A 3,175-nucleotide genomic window follows, 5' to 3' on the forward strand; every position below is an offset into this window, starting at 1 on the left:
GGGATTTCTTTGGAAGGAATGATGCTTAAGCTGAAACTCCAGTACTTTGGCCACCTCATGTGAAGAGTTGACTCATTGGAAAAGACTCTGATGCTGGGAGGGATTGGGAGCAGGAGGAGAAGGGGATAACAGAGGATGAGATGGCTGGATGGCATCACTGACTCGATGGACATGAGTCTGGGTGAACTCCGGGAGTTGGTGATGGACAGGGAGGCCTGGCGTGCTGCGATTCATGGGGTTGCAAAGAGTCAGACATGACTGAGTGACTGAACTGAACTGAAGGTATAAATAATGCCACCAAGACCAGTTTCAAGCTACCAAATTATACCATTGAATATGGAATTGGAAAAAAGATACATAGCAGTACATGATTATGTAGCATGGTACAAATACAGTAGATATGAAAAAACCTCACTAGTATAGATAATAGTAAAATGTAGCAAAATGAGTAGAAAGTGATGGCGGTTGACTTTTTATTATCTTTGTTTTTAATAATATTATCTTAGTTGTAAGTTTACATAACTTTTACTAATAACTGTGTTTAACAGTAGGTTTGCAAAATTCTTTATGGGTCTGACAAGCTGATTTCAATGAGCTGTTGCACATGCTTTTCTGATCAAAAAATTACCTTTTCCTAGATAACTGATCACTTCTACAATGCCTCTGGCCCTTAGTGGAAAAATCCCTGCAGCCATTTCCTGGAAAGTTGGTTATATTTACAGAAAGCAAAGTCAGTTATGGTAGCAGGCGAGGCTCATGATTCAGAGCAGACCATCTGGGCTCAGCGCTGGGAAGGCTTCAGGCAGCATGGCTATAACTGAGTTAGCACTGTTGTGTAGTTGCTCAGTTGTGTCCAGCTCTTTGCGTCCCCATGGACTGTAGCCTGCCAGGCTCCTCTGCCCATGGAATTTCCCAGGCAAGCATACTGGAATGAGTTGCCATGCCCTCCTCCAGAAGATCTTCCAGATGCAGGGATCAAACCCGGGTCTCTGGCTTGGCAGGCAGATTCTTTACCACTGAGCCACCAGGGAAGCCTCAGCTAGCACTAGTATTCTTTAAAAAAAAAAAAAAAAAAGGACATTGTGTAATAGGGTTCAACAATTCTGCCTTGCAATTAAACTTGATGACATGAAATAGATTCAATATGCCTATACCAATTACTTAAACTATTCTTTTAATGAAGATAGGGGAGGGAATTGGACTTTAGATAAGTAGTAAGTTTTTCATATTATTCTTGCTTTGAGTATATTGGTACCATTTGTTGAGGTAAACTATCTTTGGTAATGTGCTCATTCATTCATTCATTCTTCACATACTTATTGGCTCCCTATGGCAGGCAAAGTGAGGCGTGAGGCATAGTTTGTTTAAAGAAAAACAAACCAGTCTCCTTTGCCCTGGGAATCACAGTCTAGTGAAGAGATAGTTATATATATAAATCAAAATTTAGCAAATTAACATTTTATTACAGAAATTAATTAAGTGAGCCATAGGGATCAACAACTGATTGGGACTCTTCATAAACTTGCTGCTTGGATGAAGGACTGGGGCCCCCCTGCTTGAACAATGTGACCTTGGAGGACTGACTGTGGAGAATCCAAGTAAGTCTCAATGTTCTTGGGATGGAACACAGTGCACATCCAACCTGGAACTCACCAAAACAAGAATCTACTGGGAGCTGGAAACTGTGTTCCTTGTGGGGGTTAGAAAGATGAATAGGAACAATTCCTGGCTTTCAAAGTTTATGACAAAGAAATAAGACATGGATATAGACCATTATGGTACAAGGCAGAGATTACTTAGGCTGAGCCAGGTGTCCTGGAGGTGCTGTGGGCACACAGGTTGGATGTGGAAAGAGCAGCCCTAAAGCAGGAAATGACCCTGGAACAGGAGACTGGAATTCGCAGCTGGGCAAGTCTTGGAGCTCCAAATCTATGAGAAGAAACTAAATGAGATTGTAAAATCTCACTAAAGATTTTTAACCATAGGAATACCTTCAAGAAAATGGTTATGCAGGATTAACTTTCTCTGGAATCTGGGAAATAAACTGGGTGACCTCTATTAGGTCCCAATCCAGTCCTCTGGTTTCAGGAAGAGGTGAAAGGAGAGGGTCAGGTAACACCTGTATTTGTTTTTTTGTTCTCAAGCAAAGATGTACAGCATGAGAAAGCATCCTTTCAGTAAAAGAAAAAGATTTTTCTTCTACTGGCCAATGAGATGTTGTGGTGGAAGCTGAGAGGAAGCAAAGTCATCTGCTTCTGACAATTATGGACCGCAGTGGCCACCACACTGATCTCATTTACCATTTCAGTTTTCCCAGGTATGTAACTTTCCCGTTTCCAGGAAACCTAAGGGTGAATGGTCTACTTATTGGTTAAGTAGAGTGGATTTTAAAATCTTTTGATATTTCTCCATCTATTAGTGTCCTCTTTGATTTCTTTCACCAGTGTTTTATAGTTTTCTATATATAGGTCTTTAGTTTCTTTAGGTAGATATATTCCTAAGTATTTTATTCTTTCCATTGCAATGGTGAATGGAATTGTTTCCTTAATTTCTCTTTCTGTTTTCTCATTACTAGTGTATAGGAATGCAAGGGATTTCTGTGTGTTGATTTTATATCCTGCAACTTTACTATAATCATTGATTAGTTCTAGTAATTTTCTAGTGGAGTCTTTAGGGTTTTCTATGTAGAGGATCATGTCATCTGCAAATAGTGAGAGTTTTACTTCTTCTTTTCCAATTTGTATTCCTTTTATTTCTTTTTCTGCTCTGATTGCTGTGGCCAAAACTTCCAAAACTATGTTGAATAGTAATGGTGAAAGTGGGCACCCTTGTCTTGTTCCTGACTTTAGAGGAAATGCTTTCAATTTTTCACCATTGAGGATAATGTTTGCTGTGGGTTTGTCATATATAGCTTTTATTGGAAGAATCAATATAGTGAAAATGAGTATACTACCCTAAGCAATTTATAGATTCAATGCAATCCCTATCAAGCTACCAACAGTATTCTTCACAGAGCTAGAACAAATCATTTCACAATTTGTATGGAAATACAAAAAACCTCAAATAGCCAAAGTGATCTTGAAAAAGAAGAATGGAACTGGAGGAATCAACCTACCTGACTTCAGGCTCTACTACAAAGCCACAGTTATCAAGACAGTATGGTACTGGCACAAAG

The sequence above is a fragment of the Bison bison genome, unplaced genomic scaffold (genome assembly GCF_000754665.1).
Source record: "Bison bison bison isolate TAMUID 2011002044 unplaced genomic scaffold, Bison_UMD1.0 scf7180017864229, whole genome shotgun sequence".
In the NCBI taxonomy this organism is placed as follows: Eukaryota; Metazoa; Chordata; class Mammalia; order Artiodactyla; family Bovidae; genus Bison; species Bison bison.